The sequence below is a fragment of the Pistacia vera genome, unplaced genomic scaffold, assembly GCF_008641045.1.
Source record: "Pistacia vera cultivar Batoury unplaced genomic scaffold, PisVer_v2 Contig713, whole genome shotgun sequence".
In the NCBI taxonomy this organism is placed as follows: domain Eukaryota; kingdom Viridiplantae; phylum Streptophyta; class Magnoliopsida; order Sapindales; family Anacardiaceae; genus Pistacia; species Pistacia vera.
This window is the reverse complement of record NW_022196572.1, coordinates 257462-284609: the sequence shown is the minus strand read 5'-3', so window position 1 is coordinate 284609 and position 27148 is coordinate 257462. Positions and strand designations below refer to the sequence as shown.

The window sequence follows — 27148 nt, the reverse complement described above, 5'->3', positions numbered from 1 at the left end:
ATCTCTTTTTCTGTCTCAATATTCTTGGAGGCTTGTTCCCTCATATGGAACAAATTAACTCTAACATTTGGTGCTTTTGTTGAGAGCAATGGTGGAAGGAACTCGTTCAAAAGTTTTAGACGAGTAAGTACATCAACTTATGGTTGCCCAGGTTGCAATGGTGGAGAAGTTGGATTCCTTAGAACAATATTTTAAGGATTTGGGTTTGAAGGTCTCGGTTTTGGATGGGAAATGGGAGCAGTTTCAATGGCAAATGCCATTAGGAGAGGGTGTGTTGTTGACAGGGGTTGATGGCAGCACGTCATCAGCGGGTGTGAGTAGTTTGCTGATAATCCGAGGATTATACTGTTTTATTTAGGCTTTTTGGCCAGATTTTGGACACTTCTTATGTTGTTTTCGCCTGAATTGTAACTTAATTTCATATGTTTTATGTTTCAGGCCAAAACATGTACTTTGAGCAAATAATGAGCGGAATTGAGTTTCTGGACCTAGAAGCGAGCGAATCTCAAAATTCGAAGAGTTCTGAAGCAGATTAGAAGCACTATGAAGCTTGTTCCCATTGGAGAGCATCAAAGATTGAAGATTTAAGCAAGGAAGCAAGCGGAGGGCAATTCCATAATTTCATTATTGTTCAGCAAGGTTCACTGCGGTGAAGTTCTTTCTTCACTGCGGCGATAAATTCTCGGGAATTTATTGCCGTGGCGAAGTCTGTGATTTTCAGTTTTTAATTAAAACGCACAGTTTTATTTTAGGAAAGTTCTTAGGTTTTTGGACGAACTATATATTGAGAAACTTAGACATTTTGAGAGGGTTCGTCTTGGTTGAGAGCAGCTTTGACATTTTGGGAGAAAAGAAGAGAATATTTGAGATTTAACCTTGTGGATTCATCAATCAGGGGAGATGTTTTTACTATTTTCTCTTTGTTTCAACATGTTGACTACTGTGTTTACTATTTTTCTTGCTATTTGTGTTAATTTCATTATGAACTAACTCACTTTGGGTTAGGGTTTTGATGTAATTCGGATTTCTATGGTTAATCAATAGATTATTGTTGCTTTTACATTCTATTTCATGGATTGTGTGATTATTCTGATTATTATTGATTTTATTTGTTAAACATAATGAGATTGAGAAATGAATCATGTTGGGCTTCATGGGTAATCACCATTGTTGTATTGAACACTGGAGATAGGTTTGAGAATCAATGAATTCAATCTAGGATTCCATTAGCTTAATGAACTTGAATCTATTAATCTTCATTTTGTTGGGTGCGGAAGCTTAATAGGGAAAAGTAGGAATTCATAGCCTGAGAAGGTATGTTTTACAACTTAGGGAATTTGATTTACAATCCGTGCATGTGAGTGTAGAAGTAGCATAGATTAATCTATAGAGTCCTAATGAAGTCAAAACCCTAACCGTTTGCTTTACTTGATATTACCCTTGTTTTAATCTTGCTTTTATTAATTAGCTTTTTAGATACTTAGTAAATTTTGCTTTCAATTAGTTTTAATTTCTCCCATTAATCCAAACACTTTCGGTTTCTCCAACTTGAAAACAATTAGAAAAATCAGTGCTTAACAACCAATCCTCGTGGGAACAATACTTTTCTTATCACTTTATTACTGGTTGCGACTAGTGCACTTGCTATATTGTATGTTGTAGTAACAACACATCAAGTTTTTGGCGCCGTTGCTGGGGATTGATTTTTGTGTTAACATTGAATTTTTCTTGTGTAGCTAGATTGGAGTTTTATTTTTGTTTTAATTGTTTATTGGTTAATTTTTGTTGTTCTTTTCGGTTAGCTTTTGATCTCACTTTTTCTCTCTTTCTGTGTAGTTTATGCGAAGAGCTAGACGTCAGCCAGTGGTTCCTGTAGATCCAGAGATTGAAAGAACCGCAAGAAGAGTGAACAGAGAGAGAAGAGAACGAGAGGCCATATTTGTTAAGATGGCAGAAAATAGAATATTAAGGGAATTCTCAATTCCCACGGTGGATGGTAATGGGTCAAGTATAACTAGATAGCAGTACAAGCCAACACTTTCCAAATAAAGCTGGCAATCATCCAGATGATCCAGCAGTTTGTACAGTTTAAGAGAGATTTGAAAGAAGATCCAAATCTGCACATTGCAAATTTTTTGGAGATTTGCGATACTTTCAAGTCAAACGGTGTGTCAGATGACACCATCAGATTGAGATTGTTCCCTTTTTCATTGAGGGATAAAGCAAAGGGATGGTTAATGGCACTACCACCAGGAACGATCAGTACATGGAATGAATTAGCACAAAAGTTCCTGACCAAATTCTTTCCTCCAGCAAAATCTGCCAAGATGAGAAATGATATCACATCGTTTCTCCAAGAAGAGTCTGAATCACTATATGAGGCTTAAGAAAGATACAAGGAACTACTTGTAAGTAAACGGTCCCATATACGCAGTGGAAACAAAACAAATATAATACAGAGATCATTTACATGAGCCAAGATCAAGGTATAATTTTACAATTTTATCATAATAAGAATCTGTAGAAATATTAATCATGAGTTAAGAGAAACATACGCACATTAGAGGCTCCTCCAAATTTGTCAACCAATGTTTTGCTACCGATCGAAGTGTAGGATCGAACCCACGTAGTCCATACGAAGACAATCTCAAAAGAACCAAAGAGGGATTTTCTAGATCCTCTTTGGCTTTAAGATTGAGAAGAAAGGAAATCAAATTGAATTGATTTCTAAGCAAAAGTGTTTCTGCCGTGGGAGTGTTTTCAAAGGGTTTGCTGTGTTTTTAATTTCAAAGAAAAATTCTGTCTATCATTTAATTAACACATTTTTCTTTTTATAATACATCAATTTGCCCTAATCCCATACGGAATAGGCTTGGGCTCCAACCCAGACGCCCCATGTTGCCAAACACTCCTAATTTAATATTTTTATTTTTCCATCATTATCTCAATTAAAATCAATTAATATATATATTTAAATATATATATTAACATTCAACAGTAATGATAATATATTTAAATATGTGTGAACACACATTTAAACGTAATTTCACTTATATAGTTTTTCTAACAAATTAAATAAAGGCTACGACCTCAGCAAATTTAATTGCACTGTGAAATTACCAAAATACCCTTTCACTTTAAAAGACGAAAAAACACCCTTCTTTCTTCTTGGATCTTAAATTGTCTTCTATGTGTGTGACCCATAGGCTCCTCATCCTATCGGTAGTGTATAGTATCGTGATTAACACCAATTAATCGTCTCACTAATACACATACCAAGATTAGCCCCTAGCAAGGCATCATGGCCACCCGATAGATTCGGATTCAGCAAAGTAGCTACCTGTCAACAATATGGTTACCGTGCAATTCGATCATTTCATCATACGTTATCTCAACGAGACGAAGGCATAGAAATAGTGTCAACCTTCGGTTACTCTCGATATTATTTATTCAGTTTCTAGACCAATGACCTGTATTATAATCTGGATAGAGCAACAACCCAATTCCACTATGGCCACAGTTTTAGTGTCATTGCCATATAATGAATTGCGCCGTGAGATAACTTTCTCTCGTACCCGAGAGTAATGAATCCTTTGTCAATCCACCATAGTCTTGATACACTCCTTGATGCAGCCAATCACCACCGTATTGACAGCTCTGAAAAGAACTATGTTAGGCTAGTGTCAAACTACACCAATCGGTGCACAAGTGGCTCTGGTGATCTCAAGTCTAAGGATCACTTGCACCACTATTCGTTAGAGGATTTATTCCATAGACACTAGGGTTACCATCCATATGAAATCCTCTAGTGGGTCAGTCCAGTGAACTTGCTGCTGTGTAATCACCTACAATAAGCACTCATGTGTTGCACCATGTTGTCACCAAACAACCTTGACAAGTAAGATCAGTCATTGCCTTTCGACAGGGTCGTTCAACACTATGATAGCCTTACCGTATTATCTGTGCCCTTACTTCAGAATAATACTGGGGCTACGGACGTTTCTAGAATGGCCACCATATGTGCTCATAGGGTTCTCACTATCAAGATTTGAAACACTTGATACCCTCGTCACGGTTCTACCATTCTAAGGACATATATCAATACATATTGCAATAATAATGATTTATGCGATATAGAATAAAATGCCTTTTATTGATTAATGAACATTATTACAAAGAGTCAATTCTATAATAATTGATTGGCTCTAGGGCATCTACTCTAACAATCTCCCACTTGCACTATAGCCAATCATTCATGCACTCAACACTGAATGACCCAAGTGCCTGCACTATAGCCAGTCATTCATGCACTCAACATTGAATGACCCAAGTGCCCATCATGCTTCTGCTACAACAGAAACTTTAATAGTGGGTTGGTAGGTATTCTACAAATCTGCACATTCCCTTTCTTATCGATCCTTCAGATCAAATTGAATTAACTAAGTAAGTGTTTGGATTACTGGTGAGACCGTGATTCCTCAGCCACAACAATAGCTCCATTGTTATCGCAGTACAACTATACTGGATTAGCAATGCTTGAAATCACATCAAGTTCAGTAATGAACTTCTTGATCCAAACCGCCTACACGACTGCATTAAATAATGCGTTACAGTTAGCATCAATTATAGAATTCACTGCAGTACACTAATTCGAGCTCTTCCAGCTCACTGCAGTTACATTAAGACAAAATTGTGTAATCCCAAATCGCGAACTATAATCATCTTTTTCCCGTTTGGAAATAGCGTCTGTGTATTAGTGAGACGATTAATTGATGTTAATTGCGATACTATACACTACCAGTATGACGAGGAGCCTATGGGTCACACACATAGAAGATAATTTAAGACTCAGGAAGTAAGAAGGGTGTTTTCGTCTTTTTAGGTGAAAGGGTGTTTTGGTAATTTCACAATACAACTAAATTTGTTGAGGTTGTAGCCTTGATTTAATCAATAATATTATACTTACAAAGAAATCTTACCAAGATTTCCATGCAAAGTGAGGTGGCAAAAAACGAATGGAAGAGTGAAACAAAAAGTTAAACTTATTGAATTCACTCTTCCATTCATTTTTTGCCATTCCACTTTGTATAGAGATCTTTGTAAAATTTCTTTGTAAGTGTAGTATTACTTTTATTTAATTTGTTAGAAAAATTAAATAAGTGAGATTACATTTAAATATTTGTTCGCATATATTTAAATAAGTTATTATTATTGTTAAATGTTAATATATATTAAATATATATATTAATTGATTTTAATTAAGATAATGATAAACTAAAATTAAAATATCTAATTGGGAGTGTTTGGAAACAAGGGGTGTTTGGGTTGGAGCCTAAGCATATTCCATAAGGGAATAGGGCAATTAAACTTATACTATATAAGTAAAAGTTTAATTGAGAGAAAGGAAGAAGTCATTCATTATTTCATTTCATTGAAAAAGGAAAAGCTACAGCACCCAAAACACTCTCACGCCAGATTTGAGTTTTGGTTTTAAATCAAATACTCTTCATTTCTTTGTTCTTAAGGCTAAAGAGGATCTAGCAAATCCCTCTTTAGTTCCTTGTGATTATCTTTGTGTGGACTACATTGGTTTGATCCTACACTTGGGTCGGTAGCAAAATACATTTAGAGACAAAATTGGAGGAGCCTCCAAACGTGCGTATGATTTCTTAAACTCTAAACTAATTTTCTGCAGATTCTTGTTTTGATATGAACTATAAATTTGTGCCCTGATCTTGGCTCTATGGAATGATCCATGTTGTTATTAATTTTTATTTTCCGCTACCTCAATGGATTGTTTCCTAACACACTCCTCATATTAGCTCCTGCCAATGTGAAGAAGTTCCAAGCAACAACTGAATTTCTTTGTTGTGACAACCTTAGTATCCATGTCTAATGGATTATATATCGTCATTATCCACATTTTCCATGCTGATCACGCCTTGGGAAACCTTCTCCCTAATTAAATGGTACTTCATGTCAATGTGTTTTGTCCTCTCATGAAACACCAAATCCTTGTAAAGTTGCAATGCACTCTAGCTCTCACTATTTAGCACTTTTTTTCCTTCTATCTAACTTATTTCCTTCAAGAGACCTTGGATCCATATGGCCTTCTTCATAGGTTTCTTGATGTAATGAACTCTGCCTCCATGCTTTATAAGGCTACTAGAGGTTGCAACTATGATTTCTAGCTTCCACAATTTATGAAGTAATATGCTAAGGTTGACTTTCTCTTATCTTTATCATTTGGATAATCAAAATCTACGAAACCTTCTAGCTTCACTGTCTTGGTCTCCCCTTATAAATAAAACCAAGTTCAGTTGTGCTGCCAATGTACCTTGAGCCATTTCACAATTGTCTAATGCTCTTTTCTCGGGTTAGACATAAACCTACTTAGCACGCTAATTGCAAAAGAAAGGTCAAGTCTCATACAAATCATAGCACACATAATGGACCCTACTACCATTGTGTATGGAACCTTTCTCATTTCTCTAACATTTGACTCTAAGCTTGGACATTGTTTCGAAAATAGTTGGAAATGTCCAATAAGCTACATACTCACCCTCTTGCTTGCTTAATCAAAAATTGAGCTATCAACTTCTTCAAATACTCCTGTTGAGTAATGAACATTCACGTGAACTTCCTCTCCTTCTGAATATCCATGCCAAGTATTCTCCTTGTTGGGCTAAGGCTCTTCATATCAAATTCATGACTAAGGTGAGCTTTGACCTTGGAAACCTTGTCTTTGTTTTGCTAATTAACAATATATCATCAACGTAGATATGTAAGTAGAGTGCATACTAGATAGCTGATCCCTTGTAATATAAACAAGCATTATAACAACCTCTATTGAACCCAATTGATAAAACAAAGGTGAGAAACCTTTTATTCCATTGCCTAGGTGACTGTTTCAGCTCATAAAGTGACCTTATGAGCAAGCATACCTATTTTTTTGTTCCATCTACCTCAAAACACTTGGGTTGCCTCCTATAGATCGTTTCTTCAAGTTCCCTATGTTGGAACATAGTCTTCAAATCCATCCGATCTACCTCCCAATCAAAGTATGCAACTAATGATAAGATAATCGTTATCGTTTTATACTGGACCTTTAGAGAGAAAATCTATGTAAAATCTATGTAAAATCAAGGCCTCCTGTTTGGGTAAAACCCTTTTGCCACTAATCCAACTTTAAACTTAGGTAGATCGGATTTTGTCAAGCCTTTTGTCAAAGATTACATCCCTATTGATTATGATTTTATAACCATTCACACCTAACTCTATCTGAATAACCTAAGAAGATGCATTTTTTTTAGGTATCTGAGGCATCTAAGTCCACATTAGAGTCTGCCTAATCCTCAGGGTCATGGAATACCTTACAAGCCCAATGGACCAAGGTAATTGCATAAATGTGGTAGATAACTCTCCCGCGACTCGAACATAAGACCCTTTGAGTATAGTTAACCCTAGTGGCTAAAGGGTTTGCCATTCGACCGCAAGGGGAGAGGTGAAGAAGATACATTTAACAAACTTTGGCTCTAGTTTCCCGTCACTTTGCTGTGCATAGACAACAAATCCAAATACCCTAAGATTGCTTAGGGTGGGAGCTTTTCTTGACTAGACTTCCTCAAGTGTCTTAAACTCAATTGCACTCAACGGACACCTATTCACTAAGTAGCAAGCTCTTGTAATCTAAAACACCAAAAGAAATCAAATTTCTCTTCAAGCTTAACACGTACCTCACATCATGTAGGATTCTCGTGATGTCGTCAAATATCTTTATGGCAACACTACCTATTACGGTAACTAAGCAGCTCTGGTTGTTTCCCATTACAACATTGCTGCCATTTTTCTCTCTGAAGTCGATAAACCAATCCCTCCTAGGACTCATACAGTAGGAGCATCCTGAGTGCAAGATCCATTCTTGGTTATTGTTGTCTACAACTACAGCTAACACCTCTTAGCCACTCTCATTGCTTTTGGCTATGACTAAGGCTTTCCCATCATTTAAGCTTTCAACTCGACTGTCTACTTTGATGTTGATTTTATTCTTGTAACAATCTTAGAGAAAACAGTTTTCTTTGTTGCATTAAAAACATCTCTTATCTCAAGGCTTTGACTTTGACCTTGATCCACCTGGACCACCTCTATACTTGTCCTTGCCTTTATTGTTCCCATTCTTGTTGGTAGGCCTCTCTCTAACCATGAGACATTCTGCATCATTATGATCACTCTTCATTTTCCACTCCCTAGCCCTCATCGCATTGAGCATGGTATCAAACGTCAACGTCTCTCTACCACACTTGATAGTTGATAGCATTCTTCACTTTCTGGAACGATTCAGGTAAGGAATTTAGTAAGATAGTAACATGGTGAACTTATCTAAGTTCCAATCAATATCCTTTGATGTGTCCATCTTGAAATTGAAAAACTTCTCTAACAAGAATATTTTATCAGGCAGTAATTTAACAAAGTACTTTAACTCCAACCTTTTCCTAATATCTCAGGTAGTCTTTGCGTCGTTTACTTCCTTCAACACATTGTAAGCCAGATGAAGAATTATTGAGCTGTACGTTGCCTCGTCCATGTCAGCTTGTTGACTTTCTAACATCTCAACCAAGAACTTATCATCTAAGGCCTTCAAAACCTTTTGCTGTACGAGAACAACTTTCATCTTTTTCTTCCATAGCAGAAAATCTCCCTTGTCGCTAAACTTCTCTACCTCTACCCTTATGGTAGCCAGTTTTCTTGTCTATGTTAAATCTTTACTTTTGGAACTTTCTATCTTGTCTAGAATTAGAGCCCTCGTTGCAAAAAAAACACTTGAGCTTGGTGAAAACCTTGATCTTGACAAAAAACCTGATCTCAACGAAAACCTAAGCTCGTTGAAAACGTGAATTCTACGGATTTGACTTGCTGAAACGTCTGCTTCTGGAACCAACGCTTTGATACCACTATTGGGAGAATATCCCCTCTGCCAACACAAGATTCACACACAAATCAGAATGATAAGGAAGGAAGACCAGAGATTTTACTATGGTTTGGGTGTTAATAAACCCTAAGTCCACGTTGAGGCCCACTCAAGCTTTCACTGCACTATTTAAAGAAGAGAATTACAAACACTCAAAGATCACAAAGCTCGCTCACTCAATTACGGAATAAGAGAAAACCTAGAAATCTAAACCCAAGAGTACAAGCACAATTTACAACAATTTCTCTCACACGCTCTCTCTAAACCTAAGTCTTTGTAATATTCTTCATCATCGTACCACTAATCCTTTGATTAGCACCCTGTTATATATACTATGTAGGGTTGTGGAGATATACATTCCAAAATACAGATCACATCCAAATCCATTTAATCACATCCGAATCTCTTTTAAGATTATACTCCTATCGTGTCTAGAATTAATAGGAAATACAATCCCAAGGAGATATGGAATATCTTTGTACATGAGGAAAACGAGTCAAATTCCTCGACACTTACATGGATATCCCCACTCGTTTAATCATTATACGAATAACCGTATATAATCAACAAATATTATATGATTCTTTGGCCTAAATGTATACAGTTATTATATTTCAAAAAAAAAAAAAAAAAATTAATGTGCAACATATATATAAGAAAGACAAAAAGATGTTAATATGTGCATTTGGATCTAATCTGAACGGTTTACACCCTTAAAATACCAACCATAACGTGAGAATAGAGGAGACAAGCCAGATTTCAAAGTGACCTAAAACTAAAAAACCATATATATCAAATAAGAAACTTCGTCCAACTTATCATATATATCGCACATCAGAATAAATTATTTGCTCTTTTTTATTCATGTTTGCATTATATATATCAATCCAGCTGAGTTCTTTCAATTACATCAAGAAATATGCTGATAACAATAGCTGACTGAAAAAGGAAAACTAGAAATAAACAATAATCAATTGAAGATTAATTTATGAGCGTTTTAGTTAGGATTGTAATATATGTTGCCACACGCTTGTTACTAACATTCTATCAGAATAGTTATTTTATTAATTGTGTGTGTATGTGTGTGTGTGTGGATAGCTCTTAATAATAAAATAAAAATAAAAATAGAATAATGTTATGCTTACAATGGAGTCATACAACCAGGTAAAAATGGTACAAAATTCATGTAAAATGACTACTTTATACTCTCATGTTTTGTGTCTGGTTGTACACCTGGTTGTATGACTCAGTTGTAAGCATAACATTGCTAAAAAATATATAAATACTTAGTAGTAAAGTGGATCCCTCAATGTTATGATTGTCATAAAAAAATTTACATGTTAAAGTGCATGCAGATTCCCAACATGAAGCATGAATAAGATCTGTAGCAAGTACCAAAGTACTTTTAAAATTTGATGAACTTGTGGACCGGATATTTTGCCTTCTTTTAACTTCTTATTAACCATTTGTTGATATTTTTGTCAAACTTATGTTATGGTATGTGCACAGATGTTCTGTGCTTGCACACTTATGTCAAACATATGCATGTTGCAGTTTATTTTGCATTTTATTTCAAGTGTGTGGACACTTCTTTACTGCGCTAGCATCTTCTGTTTGACTTATTGTGCCAAGTGATGTTCTCTCTTTGTTGTCTTGCCCATCAAGCTAATTTTGATTCATGGTATATTTATGTGAGCTAACTTTACAGGTATCACAATTTCTTTATGTGGTCTTAAAAGGTTGTGAGACTTTGTCTGTGGTTGCACAAGAAAGAGAAAAGATATGTTAGTGGTCCAACAAAAAGTTGGAATTCTTTTTGTCCTCCATGCGTACATCTATGTTAGGCTTATGCCTTTTGCATTTTCATTTCATGTGTGTGCACAATAGATGTTTCCTCGCACACTTTTATTAGACATATGCATGGTAGATTTTATTTCACATTTTACTTCAAATATGTGCACACTTTATTTCTGCGCTAACATCGCATGTCTGAAATAGTTTTGTGCAAGTTGCGCTTTTTACTTAATAGCTAAGATATTTTTTCCTATCTGTTGTGCTATCATAAAAACCACTTACAGGTGTCCTAAAATCCTCAAATGGTCCAGGGAAATATGTTTTTCCCCATTTTGGTTTGTGGTCCAAAAAGTTTGGTGGAATCTTTTCCATTTTTGGACCAACATATGCCAGCCCTTGTCTACTGACTTAGCAAGAATTATTGAGCACTAAATTGGCCTATATCATCTTCATTCTTGTTCATTTGTTTAGCTAACCTAGTTATTCATATTGCTTGTGCTCTAAGCTTTTTATAGAGTTTATTCCTTAACAGGTTACATGTATGTATTTGAGCTAAAACCTCATCATCTTTCATCTTTGTTGAATGACGGCTGAAACTTGGTTCCGTTGTTGATGTTGGAATGTGACTTCGGCGTGTGAAGCTTAGGTGGAGCTCAAACGTTCTCTGGGAGTGTTCCTGGTGTGAAGTGACCATAGAAGTGACGAAGCATTAGAGATTCAGAGGGTGATGTTTAGTGTAATGTAGAACAAAGAGTTCTCTTTGCTGTAGCTAAAATAAATTCTTGTAATGTTTGTTGTTATAGTGGATTAGCTTCGATTTGTACTATGTCCCATGGATGTAGGCTAAGAGTGGTTTTACCCAAACCATGTATATGCTTGTGTGCTTTATCTTTATCGCTTGTGGTTGTTGATTCATGCTTTACTTGGTAACCATTAATCAATTTGGTAAAATCTTCCGCTACACTTTAAAAATTGGTATCCTAATAATGAATAGAGTTCACGAACTCTTACACACTCCATCTACAATAAAGTTACAATCTGCTTTTCATTTCTAAATAAACTCATATATCAAACAAACAAAGTTTTTAATTTTCATTTGATCTAGAAAGATAAGTTTCTCAATGTTATCGTTGCGGGTGCGCATTATTAAATATAAATATAAATAATAGGGTATTAAAGCATCTTCAAAGGGTTTTTTATATGACCCAAGCTCTTTATTATAAAGAGTCTTTCCATAAAAACAAAAGTCCAACAGACTTTTTATCATTTAAATATAAATTAAAGAATGAGTTTGACCCTCTTCATTTAGAGAGTCAAATTTCACTCTCTATCTTAATTTTAATTAATAAACTACAAGTTTCTATGCATTTTATTTATTAATTCTCTCTTCTATTAAGTCTCTTTCTTGAAAATAAAGAGTATCTTTATTAAATTTAAAGAGTATTGGATTTGGATAAAAATTGCGTTCTTTATATTTAGAAATTAATAAAGATACTCTTTATTTATATGAAAGATGTTTTTTTAAAATAAAAAGCATTTTGGAGATACGCTTAGAGATAAATGGTTATAAGTTATAAGCCTCATTAATAGGCGTTATTATATAATATACTTCCTAAATATTTGACCTTTTCTAAACATAATGTGATAGTAACTTTTATTATAATAGTCGTTTTGCTTCTTTTCAAACAAAGAAATTCACATAGTTTTTTGCCAACGTAATTTTGATTTATATCTTTAACCATAAACTAAAATGAGTATCTAAATCAATATTAAATTAGTTTTTTTTTTTTTTTAAACAGTATCCTAATTTTCACTTATATAAACCCAAACACGAAAGCAACTTAAAAACCAATACTCATAGTTACAGCTTCAAAGGCTGATTGTATGTACTTTTCTATGTGTCATGCTCTGACTGATCCTACAGTAGTCATAATATTGAGACTAACTTATTTTATTACTATAAAGAGGTTATAACTTAATGGAGGTGTAGTTACAAAAATTATAGTTTTGATTTCTTATTTTATAATTCACGTTTTAGTAGTACAGTATTAGGATTTCAATATAGTGTTTCAATTGCCTACTTTTGAAATGGATAAAAGATCATTTCTTAGAACCAGCAAAAATAAGTGTCATTGATGGAACTGTAAATAGAGTTGATGCATGGTCAATTGATGTGAAGCCACAGACAATTGTCAATGGTTTTAAGCGCTGCAAAATTGGGATCACTAATGTCAATGAATTATAATTTACAAATGAAGTGGATGACGAGAATAAAAGAGTCACTATAGAATTGAGTGATCAGATTCGACAAATTCACTACACTTATCGAATGGATATTAATGTCTTTTTCGATTATCCAAATGAGCAATCAATCGTGTATACTTTAACCAAAGGAGAAATCATTGTTGCAATTAGACAAGAAGAGAAAAGAAATAATCCTAAGGATAATAGTATGGAAATACAAAAAGTCTTGTGCCATGAAGTTCTAAACATACTTGAGAAACTAAAAATATTTTGGCTTCAACAAGAAGGTATTCATGCTAACGAGCTATTACGTACTCGTAAGGTAAAAGATGTAATAACAACTCTAAAACATAAATCATTGTCCCAAACAATTTTAAATAAATATTTTATTTCATTTTAAACCTTTAATTTTACATAACATATATATTTTTGTAATATATAGATAATTATTACTATGTAGATGTAACTTTACTTAAGGCGGGAATTAAAAAAAATTATAACTTATTACAATGTAGAGTTTATTCTTAGTTATAACTATCCCAAATTGGGACTAGAATTTTTTATGACTATGTAAAGTTTATTCCTATATAGAGTATTACTATAGAGAGATTTTACTATAGTATAAATGATAGTGTACCTCCTTTTATATAACAGGTTTTCCGCTATTTTCTCAATTAACAAAGTCATTATTTGCAAATATAATTTGGCAAGAGTCATCAAAGACATATAAATTCACATCATCATCATAAATATATAGACTCTGACTTTAGTTTAGATGTCTTGAAGTTTTGATGGTACACATGAAAAATAAGAGATTAGCCATTAATTTATTAAAATACAAAAAATAAAAACTAAATACTAATTACTAATTACTGATAGTTGATTTGCATAATATATATAAATATATATTTGAACGTATATAAACCCAAATATATACAACCAAGAAGCATCAAACCTCACAGCTATTCGCAATCTTCTCTCTAAATTTAATTAAATGGAAATCAACTAAGACAACCAAAACCATAGCCAAAATGGCGTACTTAAAGAAGAAGAAGAAGTTGTTGTGGTGGTGGTGCCATTTCCAGCACAAGGCCATCTTAATCAGCTCCTCCAACTTTCCCGCCTCATCTTCTCCTATGATAATTCCTGTTCATTAGTAGGCACGCCCCCACAACCGCCAGGCCAAGCTTCGGGTCCACGGCTGGAACCCACTCACCACTGCAAACATTCATTTTCATGACTTCGAAATCCTTCATTTCTTTACACCAACCACCCCACCGCCCCCACCCCCCCCCCCCCCCCCCACCCCCCCCCCCCCCCCCCCCCCCCCGATCCCAGCGCAACATGTAAGTTTCCTTTCATATGCAACCATTTGCTTGACAATTCTAAACACCTCCATCAGCCACTGTCTCAACTTTTATGCAATCTTTCTTCCAGGGTTAGAAAAGTGATTGCCATTCATGACTCCATGATGGGATCTGTGATTCAAGAAGTTCATTTAATCCCCAATATAGAATCTTACTCTTTTCATAGCGTATCAGCTTTTACTGTTTACTTGTACATATTGGAAACGATGGGGAATTCTATTGAGGCCAATGATGTATTCCCAAAAGACATCCCTTCCTTAGAAGATTGTTACACCAAAGAGTTCTTGGATTCGGTTGCGTCTGAATACGACAACCAAAAGTTCAATTCTGGGAATGTTTACAAATCTTGCAGAGTCTTAGAAGATGCTTACATGGATTTGCTAGATAGAGCAACAATGGAATCAAACATTAAGAATTGGGCCTTAGGGCCTTTCAACCCTGTGAAAATACCTCAATTTAAAGGCTCAAATAGCAGTCATTTTTGCTTGGAATGGCTTGATAAACAAGCACCAAACTCAGTGATTTATGTGTCTTTTGGGACAACAACTGCCCTAAACGATGAGCAAATCTAGGAGCTTGCCCTTGGCTTGAAGCAAAGCAATCAAAAGTTTATTTGGGTAGTGAGAGATGCTGGTAAAGGAGACGTGTTCGATGGAGAAGTGAGAAGTGTTGAGCTCCCAAGAGGATATTGTTATGCTTGGGAAATCAAGGGCTGACATGGGAAATCAAGTGATGGGGGGTGACCTGCTCTCGTCAGAACGGTAAGCACACATCAGGCCTGCAAGACGTCGTGGAGCTCCCACGTGTCCATTCCCTGCTCCAAATCGCGTGAAATTAGCTTGGAAGGTGGGCAATGTGACATAAAGTCGGATTTAGTCCTGACATTCACACCAACCCACGGATTTAATGATGATTATCTGTACTCATCTCACTATAAAAAGGAAAAACCCCTTCATTGAGGGGATTCAGCCTTTTTACACTCTGAACTAGCTTTCTCTCTCTCTGGTATCTTTGCATTTACTTTTTCCTAATCATTTATAAGTCAGTCCGTGGTTGCGACCTGACCCACGATTCTAATACAACTATTAGTGGACGTAGGATTTGTTACCTTAGCATCCGAACCACTTTAAAAAGCTGTCACTGTTGCATTTACTCTACATGTTATCCATAATCACGTGTGTCTCTTGACCACGTTACGCACGTGTCAATTAGTTGGTGTTAAAAGCACGCATCAACAGTTTGGCGCTAGAAAGAGGGCCCAGATTTAGTGTTCATCCTTCATCAGGAGAATCTCTAACCTACTGGTCCCATAGAAATAAATGGCCTGCCAATCTGAACCTGAGCAAGCCAACCAGTGCGCTGAGGGAGTTCCCCTAACCCAGGGGGATACCTCTTCTAGAATACTTCCAATTCCACAAAATGCTGCGGTGGATATCCCAGCAGCCTCGCAGCTTGACCCCACCATCAGAAGCTACCTGGAAAGGTTCGACAATATTCTCCAGACGGTCAACCAGAGGCTAGACCATTTGGACCAAGGCGTGCCATCTAGAACAGCTGGGGCAGTGCAACCGCCAAAAACGCCTGTAGGTCGTGCAAGGGCGTAGCAAAAGGAAATAGCCCGTGCCGCGAGCATTGTAGTGCGTAGACGTAAGGGTAAGCAAGTGGCAAAAAGCAAGCCTACAGGCTCTAAAGGGCTAGCGAACACAAACCATGCCCCAAGCAAGGTGCCGGCAAAGCTGAGACTCGACGAAAAAGTGAATCCTGAGCTGTCCCATGCCACTTCGCAGATGAACCCAAGCAAAAGTGCTGGGCGGGGTGATTCTTATCACTGCCAGCAGAATGATCCTGATCGCTATCATGCTGGTGGTCCCCACACCTTGCGGGGTGGTTCGTACCATCGCGAGGGTCATGAAAATACCCCGCACCATCCGTCGCCTTCACACACCTTTAGCCAGTGTGTGTCAAGAGCGGCCGGAAGTGCCGACCGAGGCGAAGAGGAGTCCGACCTCCATACTTTCCTGAGTCGTAATCGCGAGGGCTGGACTCGCATAGGTGAAAGCAATCCCTAACTGGCTCCATTACCACAAATTGAGGAGCTGCAGCGAGCTCTGGATAGGCTGAGAGAGCGGCAAAACGAGCAGGCCCAAGTCACCTCTGCATCCCCCTTCTCTCCCGAAGTGTTAGCTGCTCCGCTCCCACCAGGGTTCAGAATGCCCGACATGCGGCCGTTTGATGGGAACCATGACCCGCAGGATCATTTGTATGAGTTCAACGACCTGATGGAGCTCCACCAGGTTTCGGATCTTGCAAAATGTCGTTGTTTGGCCGTGACTCTAACTTCTCATGCCAAGCAGTGGTTAAGGTCGCTCCCAGCGAGATCAATCAGTTCGTGGCCTCAGATGAGCACGACGTTCCTACGGCATTTCCAAGCAAATTGGAAGTTTTCGATGCCTTTGAGCTATCTCAGCAACATAAGGCAAGAAAGGGATGAATCCCTACAATCCTACATCGACCGTTTCCACAAGGAACTCAACAATGTGGCTCATGCCCCTGAAGAGTCCATCCAAACGCTCATAATAGCTGGAGTTCACCCGCAAACCGACCTGCGGAAAGAATTACAGGCTGAGGATGATGTTTCCCTCACCAGATTCTACAACCTCATAGAAAAATATCTCCGAATAGAGAATTCATTGGCGGCACTCCGTCGTCGCGATCCCGGCACTTCGAGCAGTATGTCTGGTCAGGGGGAAAGTAGGAGAGCAGATTGCAGAGGAGTCATTGACAATCAGCGAAAAGGAAAGAAACCCCGCTACAAGCACAAAAAGTCCTATGCTCATGTTCCTCGTCACGACCGCAACAGAATTCAATACACTCTGCTGAATGCGTCCATATCTGCAATTCTTGACAAATCCAAGGAGGCCAGCCTGCTCGGTGAGCCGAAACCCATGAAAACCCCTGCTATGGCTAGAAATAGCAAAAAATACTGCCGTTTCCATCGAGACAACGGGCATCACACCGATGAATGCCAAGCTCTAAAGTAGGCAATCGAAGAGCTCATCAAGAAATGGCACTTCAAGGAGTATATTGATGACTCTGCTCCAAAAGAGAACCAAGAGGAGCAAAAGAAAAAGCGTCATGATCGCAGTGGATACAGTAGTGTTAACATAATCTTCGGAGGCCCGCACCTCGCAGGAAACACTCGAGGAGCGTAGGAAAGGTACGCTCGCGAAGCATATCACGACCCGATCAGGGTAATGAACACATCGCAGCGAACACAAAAGGCTCAAAAGGAGGAGCTGATCACCTTCTGCGAAAAGGAAGCAGCTCACCTGCACCATCCTCATGACAACGCCCTGGTGATCACGCCCCTCATAGGGCACCATAATGTCCGCAGAATGCTCGTGGACAATGAAAGCGCTGTGAACATCCTGTTCCAGACTGCTTTTGAAAGAATGAACCTGGACGAGGCCGACCTAAAGCCCGCCTGGATCCCTCTCTATGGCCTTACAGGAGACCACTTGATCCCCAAAGGGACGATCCGACTCTTGGTCACGCTGGGCGACTATGACGAGGTAACTAAGGTTACTAAGTTCTTGGTCGTGGATTGCCCGTCCGCCTTCAACGGGATTCTGGGGTGACCCCTACTAAGAAGCTTCAAAGCAGTCACTTCCATATACCACCTCAAGATGAAATTTCCCACCCCAACGGGGATAGGGGAAGTGAGCAGATCGCAAAGCGCATCTCGCGACTACTACGTATGCAGATGACAAGTAAAGGAAAGGGCATTCCGCGAAGTGCGCCCCGACAGGCTATGGCGATCAGCAGGATTGAGCCGCAGCCTGGCCCAGCAGAGGATAATATGGATCCTCGAATTCAGAAGATCCCTTCCAGCGGCCCAGTTGGGGACTTGTCTGAAGTGTCAGTCGACCCGAAAGAGCCAAGCCGAGTGCTAAGGGTTGGAAGCAGTCTCAACCCTCAGCTCGCATCCGAACTGATAAGCTTCTTAAGAGAAAACATTGATGTGTTTGCCTGGTCGCATGCAGATATGGTCGGGATCAGCCCGGACATTATTTGCCATGCATTAAACGTCGACAGCGAGGCCAAACTGGTTCGCCAGAAAAGAAGAGCAATGGATCCGGAGCGGTATGCTGCATTAAAATCAGAAGTGGAAAACCTCCTTTGAAATGGGTCCATCCGGGAGGCACTGTACCCAACCTGGGTCACCAACCCAGTCTTGGTAAAGAAGCCAAACGGCAAGTGGTGGACCTGCGTTGATTTCAACAATCTCAACAAGGCTTGCCCGAAAGACAACTTTCCTCTGTCGAGAATCGACCAGCTCGTGGATGCCACCTTGGGGCACGAGCTGTTAAGCTTCATGGATGCATACTCGGGATACAATCAAATCCCGATATATGGGCTAGACGAGGAGCATACATCCTTCATTACAGACCGGGGGCTGTGTTGTTACAAAGTTATGCCTTTCGGCCTTAAGAATGCTAGCGCAACCTACCAGCAGCTGGTTAACCGAATGTTCTCCGACCAGATCGGAAAAACAATGGAGGTCTATGTGGATGACATGCTGGTCAAATCCCAGGTCACCTCAGAGCACATTGCACATCTCGCTGAGATGTTTGACATCCTCCGACTGTACAGAATGAAGCTGAATCCTCTCAAGTGTTTGTTCGGGGTATCGTCAAGAAAGTTGCTGGGCTATATGGTTAATCAGCGAGGGATAGAAATAAACCCTAAGAAGATTCAAGCTCTGCTCGATATGGAGAGCCCGACCAGGAAAAAACAGGTCATGAGTCTAAATGGGCGAATAGCAGCACTTAGTCGCTTCACATCGAGGCTAACAGACCTCTGCTTGCCATTTTTCAATGTTCTGAAGTCCAATAAGAAATTTGAATGGACTCCCGAATGCGAACAGGCATTCCAGAGTATAAAAGAACACCTCGGGAAGCCACCTCTCCTCTCTAAGCCTCTTCCACAAGAAATCCTGTTCCTCTACCTGTCCGTCTCTTAGTTCACGGTCAGTGCAGCTCTAGTACGGGAAGAGGAAAAGGCGCAATGGCCAGTGTACTATGAGAGTAAGCATCTGACGGATGCCGAGATGCGGTATCCGGAAATGGAGCGACTAGTCTATGCTCTACTGATCGCATCCAGAAAGCTGTGACCTTACTTCCATGCCCATACGATCACCGTAATGACTAATTACCCCCTCAGGCAAGTCCTCCAGAAACCAGAAGCCTCGAGTAAACTGCTCAAATGGGCCATGGAATTAAGCCAGTTCGACCTGAAGTACAAGCCCAGGTCGACCATTAAAGGGCAAGCTATTGCTGACTTCATCTCATAATTTTCTTATCTTCCAAGCGAGCAACAGCCTGGTGAAGCCATTCGGGAAAGTATTCGGAACCTGTTGACCTGGAACCTTTACGTCGACGGGTCATCAAACAGAAAAAGAGCCGGTGCGGGTCTTCTCCTTGTAAGCCCCGAAGGGGCTCGAGTTCATGGTATTCTCTGGTTCGGGTTTAAAGCGACCAACAATGAGGCTGAGTATGAAGCCCTGCTCGTCGGGTTGCGACTTACCAAAGAAATGGGTGCAACCGTGATTAGTGTTTACAGCGACTCCATGCTGGTCGTCAACCAAATTTTGGGGGAATATCAAGCCAAGGAAGAAAACATGGTCTGCTATCTGAAAAAAGCTAAGGCCGCTCTCGGGTCATTCAAACACTTTGAAATCACTCAGATTCCCAGAGATAGCAATTCTGTAACGGACGTCCTAGCAAAAATAGCCTCATCATTGGATTCAGAAGCTCCAGATAGCATTCCTGTTCGGTTCATCGATGCTCCAACTATCAGTTCAACCGAACAGGCCGTAAATGTGACTCAACCGGACTCCTGGATAACTCCCATTTTCCAGTACCTCAAGGATGGGACCTTGCCAGACGACAAGGTCGAGGCAAGGGTCCTGCGAGCAAGATCTGCTCGTTACACACTCATCGGGGACCAGATGTACAGGAGAGGATTCAATGCCCCTCTCCTCCGATGTGTAACTAGTGAAGAAGCAGACTATATCATGAGGGAAATTCACGAAGGGATATACGGTAATCACACAGCTGCTCGATCTCTTGCGAACAAGGTTGTTCATCAAGGGTATTATTGGCCCCGGATCCAAGAAGATACGCACAATTTTGTCAAGAGGTGTGACAGGTGTCAGCGGTTCGTGAACATTCCGCGAGCCCTCTCCCACGAGCTGATAACGATGTCTAGCCCCTGGCCATTTTCCATGTGGGGGATCAACCTTATCGGTCCCATGCCAGTCAGAAAAAGGGGGGTTAAGTATGCCGTGGTCGCGGTAGACTATTTCACAAAATGGGTGGAAGCTGAACCATTAGCCGCGATCACAACCAAAAAGCTGGAAGACTTCGTTTTCAAGAATATAGTGTGCCACTACGGAATTCCCCACACTCTCATCTCGGATAATGGAAAGCAATTCGATAATGAGGAGTTCAAGCAGTTTTGCGACGAGTTGGGCATCCATAAAAAATTTGCCTCAGTCGCCAGACCGTAAGCAAATGGCCAAGTTGAAGCTGTCAACAAGACCATCAAACACACTCTAAAGGCCAAACTTTGGGCAGCCAAGGGAAATTGGGCTGACGATCTCCCCAAAGTCTTATGGGCATACAGGACAACTCCGAGAACCTCCACATTAGAAACGCCTTTTTCGCTTGCATATGGCTGCGAAGCAATGATTCCTGTAGAGATAGGAACTGGTTCTCTTTGGAGAGACTTCTACGATGAGGTTGAAAACGAAGCACTCATGAGAGCGAGCCTGGATCTTGTTGAGGAGCACCGCAGCAAAGCTTCGCTAAGGATAGCAGCCTACCAGCAGCGTGCGAAGAGATTCTTCGATTCAAAGGTCAAGCGAAGAGACTTCCAGGTCAGTGACCTTATGCTAAAAGAAGTTCTCCTCGGAACCAGAGAGCCAAGCACGGGGGTATTAGGACCGAACTGGAAAGGTCCGTACCGGGTCGACAAGATGATCAGACCGGGGACTTACCATCTCAAAAGGCTGAACGGTTCCAAAGTACTCCGAGCTTGGAATACCGAGCACCTCCGGCCATACTATCAGTAATCGCGAACTCAGTGCTCATTGTAAATTAGGTTTTGATTTTGTTAGTTTCCTTTTTATTGTAGGATATTATCCTGTTCGCTTGTAACAATTCGCATGTAATATTGCCTACATAAACAAACTGAACTGTAAACTACACTCATGTATGATTAAGCGAACAGTGATTGAAAGCAAAGCGTATCTCATTTATGTACAACAAAAATTGTTAAGACCCTATTAATTCCTATGGAGTCAGTCTCATCGCACTATGCCTGGTCGGTGGAGGGATCCTTTGACGCAAGACCCGAGCCCTCTGCCTGGTCAAATCCTCGAGCGGCTACTGCTGCTTGATCATCTTCCGTCGCCAATATCTACAAGGTCTCTTGCCACCCCTTTGTGAGGTCAGACATATCCAGATCTGGGTTCTCTAGTCGTAGGGTATAAATGGACCCGATCGCCCAGTCGACGGCCTTATCCTCGATCTCCTCTAACTGGATCCGCATTTCTTCAGTTAGGGAAGCAATTTTTCCCCAACTCTCCTAGAGTTCAGCCTCGAGAGCTAGCCTTTCCTTTTCGGAGGCCTCCCTTTCTTGTTCTGCTCGCTGAGCCCGTATTAAGGTCGTCTGGAGCTCCTGGTCCTTCTCTCCGACCTCCTTAGAGAGCCTAGCAGTTGTCCTCTGAAGCTCTTTTACTTCCTCCGCATGCCATTCAAGCTCCGTCTTTTGGAAGTCAACTGTCCGTATAGCGGCCTCCTTTTGGTTCAAGTATCTGTTCGCCTCCTCAAACGATTGCGTTCTTTCTGCTTCGACGGTCTCCAGGCTCTGTTTGAGCTTTGCGATCTCCTCTTTCAGATCATTTGCCCCCTTCGCGGCCCCCAGTCGAGCTTTCTCCATGGACATTCTCATGGCAAGCAAAGCCTGCGAACAAGAAGTGAGTTAGAATGAAAATGGCGGACAAACTCTTTAAGAACGGTTCGTTTACCTTGCTTAGATGCTGGAACGACGTGGTCATCAGGTCATCACCCGTATCAGCGAACTCATCATATGACTCTGATAGCCCACACTCAAGCAGAGAGTAGACTATCGGCTACAGCTATTCGCGCAGGTTCCCCAACGAATCCAGCACTGGTGTGTCCTTCGCCTTGTTGGCAACAACCGTCTCATTCGCAGGTTCCTAGCCCGACCTCCTTCTGACATCCTGCCGCGACCTTAGTGGTTCTTCCTCAGATTTGGTCTCCAACTCGTCGACCTGAATCTGCCTCCTCTTCTTCGATCGCTGGGCAGGAGCCTTCTGCCTCGGGCGAGCAGGTGGTGGCTGAGAGACCTTTTCTGTCCTGGTCATTTCTTGCTCAAGACGGGACTGGGAAAGCGTGGCAGTTCCCTCCGGTTGTATCGTTGTGGGGCGAGTAGCTTCGATTGTCCTTTCTTTCCTCAATCGAGGGAAGTTGAGTGGTGCTCGCCGAGGCTGCTCGGACTCTTTCGGAGGCATGGTCGCTGCATGCAGGTGCGTTAGTAACTAAGCAAAAATTATTCTACGACCAGAAAGGAATCTGTATGCAACTTACATTCTGGGGACTCTAAAGATGCCTGGTTGTTGAAAAAACTGTACTTTCGCAAGTTTGGGGTCATCATGAGCTTCCTCGCGTCCCGGCTTTCTTCAAGGAGAACCCTAAAGGACACGATCCTGTCCGAGTCGGTAAGCAAGTCCAGGCTGGTCGTCTTGTTAACTGCAAAAGAATGCAGATCGTTACAAAAAGAGAGCGCACAGTTAATGAATCTAGCGAAGAGGGACGTACTTGGTTTCTGAAAGCGGCAGTAGCCGTCATAGCAGAAGAAGAAGAACTTCGTCTCGTAGGCCCCCACGTTGCTGGGATATTTATGTATCCCTTCGGCGATGGTAGATCGCCGAGACAAGTAATAGGAGTCTTTGTCCTTACTCCTTTTGAGGTAATACGAATAGCCGAGCTCTACCACTGTTAGCTCGCCCAAGTCGCTCTCACGGCATGCGATGTACATTGCAACAGCGATGACATACGCGTTTGGTATTAATTGCATTGGTGTGATCCCGAAGTGATCCAGGACCGACCTAATAAAAGGGTGGAGAGGAATCATACCCCTATCCTTGAAGATCTCTTTGGAGATCGCAGCCAGGCCATCAGAAGGATGCCGCGACGACTGGGTGGCGTTGAGGAACACCTCCGCGCGGACACCGAACTGTCTCTTTATCCTCTCGAATTCTTCTCGGGTGAGAACCGAGAAGACCTCAAGGGATTCATCCATGGAAACATCCCGCGAAGACGAACCGGCTCCTTTTTCGGATCTGGATGCTGAGGGTTCCATTCCACAGTCTGCAACACCAACAGACAGAAGGTCATTTTAGCCATCGTACATCGCCCCGTATGGCAACTTGGAGCAAATTCCCTAAAACCTAGCAGTGACTCGAGCCACCATCCATGGCAGGAACCCGACTCCATCATCGCGCCTCTGATGAAACATCAGATGACGCAACGCCATTGTACCCAAAAAAAAAAAAAAAAGGGAACAAAAAACCCTTACCTTTTGGGGAACGTGACTGTGGACGGTTCTTGCTTCAGGTATCGGAGAGATGTCAATTGGAAAAGAAAGGCTTTCGGTTTGCAGAAAGTTTTCGCTCGAGGCAAATGGGATTCTGGTGGCCTCATCTGGAAAATCTGGGTTTTTATATGGACTACGAACTGGCGTTTACCGCCCCTCGGAATCAAAACGACGTTTCACTCTCTCTCCGCATTAAATGTGCCCTACGCCGTATTTATTGCTGTGATGAGGGTTGTCATTTCGGGCGTGTCATGCAATTAATGCTCCGCCAAAGAAGTAATGCGTCAGCACACAACGCGTTTAATTCGGCTGGCAGACGTCTGACACGCACAGAGTGCCTGTCAGCGCAGAAACGACCTCATTAAATCTCTATCTCTAAGGCACAGTAAGGAACGCCCGATGAAGTCAGGACGCTTAGGCGATGGCTGTCAGGTCCTTTGGACGAGGTTTGCACGAGGTCATGTTCATAAAAGGTCCTATCCCGAGCTTCTTTCATTCAGGTCAGAATGGTCAGGGCCTCCAATCGCGGCATGACTTAGTTTCCAAGGTTTGATCCTCAAACCTTAAAAACTAAGGGACTTCTGTTATGCCTGGGAAATCAAGGGCTGACGTGGGAAATCACGCGATGGGGGGTGACCTGCTCCCGTCAGAACGGTAAATGCACGTCAGGCCTGCAAGACGCCGTGGAGCTCCCATGTGTCCATTCCCTGCTCTAAATCGCGTGAAATCAGCTTGGAAGGTGGGCAATGTGACGTAAAGCCGGATTTAGTCCTGACATTCACACCAACCCACAAATTTAATGATGATTATCTGCACTACTCACTATAAAAAGAAAAACCCCTTCATTGAGGGGATTCGGCCTTTTTACACAAGGAACTAGCTTTCTCTCTCTCTGGTATTTTTGCATTTACTTTTCCCTAATCATTTGTAAGTCAGTCCGCGGTTCCGACCTGACCCACGATTCTAATACAACTATCAGTGGACGTAGGATTTGCTACCTTAGCATCCGAACCACTTTAAAAAGCTCTCACTGTTGCATTTACTCTACATTTTATCCATAATCACGTGTGTCTCTTGACCAATCAACGTTACACATGTGTTGATTAGTTGGTGTCAAAAGCACGCTTCAACAGATATGAAGACTCAGTTAAAGATATGGGATTGATAGTGAGAGACTGGGCGCCCCAACTTGAAATTTTAGGCCATCCAGCAACAGGCGGATTTATGAGTCACTGTAGGTGGAATTCTTGCATGAAGAGTATAAGCATGGGAGTACCAATAGGGGCATGGCCGATGCATTCTGATCAACCCAGAAACGCAGTGCTTATAACACAAGTACTAAAACTTGGAATTGTTGTTAGGGACTGGGCACAGCGGCACGAGATAGTAACATCAGAGGTAGTCAAAAATGTTGTGCAAAGATTAATGGCATCGAAGGAGGGAGATGAAATGAGGAAGAGAGCTACAGAAATTGGTGGAAAAATGCGAGAATCAATGGATGAAGCAGGAGTTTCCCGCATAGAGCTCGATTCCTTCGTTGCTCACATCACTAGCTAGGGTTCGAAATTGCTTGAATGCCTTTGTGGACTGAACAAGGGAAAATAGTCCATCATACTGGATAGTCATTTGTGTTCAGAATGGCATGCATACATTCAAATAAAATTTAACTTACTTGCATAATCAAGTTGCTTTGATAAACGTATTCATTTTACAAGTAATTGAGATATTTTCATTTCTATTTTTACTAAGAATAATATTATCTATATACAAAGTTACCTGATATAAAATGAATAGATTCATCAAAAATTCTGGTCCCAACTTGAGCCAATTATAAATAAAAATAAATTCCACATTTTAATAAACTATAATTTTTCTAGATCTCGTCTTAAGGAACTTGCCTCCATATAATAATAATCATTTGTATGTTGTAAAAAATATATGTTATATTATATTAAAGGTTTAAGATAAAATAAAATATTTATTTTAGTTGTTTAAGACAATGATTTATGCTTTAAAGTTATTACTATATGTTTAAATTTGCGGGTATGTAATAACTCGCTAGCATAGACATCTTATTATTGAAGCTAAAATATTTCTAGGTTCTCAAGTATGTTTAGAGCTTTTTGGCACGAAACTTTTTTGTATTTTTGTACTATCATCCTCAAGTTCTCAAGTTCTCTTCTACCAAAGTCTATACCTTGAATTTGACATGCTCAATTTGTTAATTACAAATATAGTGCATATTTTACCTTTATACCACTTACAATAAATTTAACTAAATCAAAACAATAATTTTTATAATTATATTAATTAAATTATAACTTCCTCATAATAATAAAATTAGTTTAGTCCTACCATTATGACTATAGAAATGTTTTATTATACTATAAAAATATTTATATGCAGTTTCACTCATATATTAATATTAGTGTTGTTTGTTATGATAACAGCAAAGCAGATATTATCAACAATAGATTATAATCGCCGAAACCTTGTGTTTCGGTCTTTGAACGTTTCAATACTTGTAAAATACAAATTCTTGTTTGTTTCTAAAAGATTAGTGGCGGATTTGAAAAGAAAATAAAAGGAAATGAATGAATCGAAAGAGAAAAGAGAAAGACTTTGTTTCGTGTTCTGTTATTAAAAAAATTCAGTTTAGTAAACTTACAGAAGACTTTATATAGTCTGATACAAAACCTTACAAAATGACTGTGTGGTGACAATTTTGTTTCTTTACAAAAACAACCCTTCTTAACTTCTAATCTTTGCAGAAACAACCCTGCTTCTTATACTTATTTCCAATATCTTCCCGTAAGCCAAAGCCCCTGAACTAACTCAGCTGAACTCTCTTTGATCAATATCTTCTCGTAAGCCAAAGCCCCTAAACTAACTCTGCTAATCTCTCTTTGATCAATATCTTCCCGTAAGCCAAAGCTTCTCAATTGAGGTGTCTCAAACATGAGGACTGCAGAGACTTCCTATTCCATTTTTCATCACAAAAAAAAAAAAATAATAATAATAATAAACGAAAAACGAAGAACATATTTCCTGCTGCAGAAAACTTCAAGCCATATCTCCAACTGCAAATTCC

The 27148-nt window shown here is 40.1% G+C and overlaps 1 pseudogene; it reads left to right on the top strand.

The window, feature by feature from the left end:
* Nucleotides 1-139: 139 nt before the first annotated feature.
* On the top strand, nucleotides 140-25614 carry LOC116114557 (annotated as a pseudogene).
* Nucleotides 25615-27148: the final 1534 nt, after the last annotated feature.